The sequence below is a fragment of the Limanda limanda genome, chromosome 2, assembly GCF_963576545.1.
Source record: "Limanda limanda chromosome 2, fLimLim1.1, whole genome shotgun sequence".
Classification (NCBI taxonomy): domain Eukaryota; kingdom Metazoa; phylum Chordata; class Actinopteri; order Pleuronectiformes; family Pleuronectidae; genus Limanda; species Limanda limanda.
The window spans coordinates 23,118,555-23,118,921 of record NC_083637.1 but is presented as its reverse complement, the minus strand read 5'-3'; positions in this window follow the sequence as shown (position 1 = coordinate 23,118,921).

The window sequence follows — 367 nt, the reverse complement described above, 5'->3', positions numbered from 1 at the left end:
TTGGAAGTGTTGAGTTGTGCCCTGTTTACAATAAAGCAGCCATCATCATCAGTTTCTCATGAAAACATCGTGAAAGGCATCATCTGTCCATCACCTGAGTCAGCAGCTCAGAGTGAGTTCCAGTTTATCACTTCCAACAAGGAGGTTTCATCCGTGTTCATTCATGTCTGTTTTTCAGCAGGATGACTCAAAACTAGTGAACAAATTTCCATGAAAGTCAATGGAAGGATTGGGCGTTTGACCTGTTAATAGATTTTTCCAGGAAATAATTAATGGATCTTGACAGATCTATCAAACTTAATTGTGGTTTCATAAAGGGACTGTCGTGGAAGAGGTATCTATAGGACCGAGTGCTAGTTTATCTGTC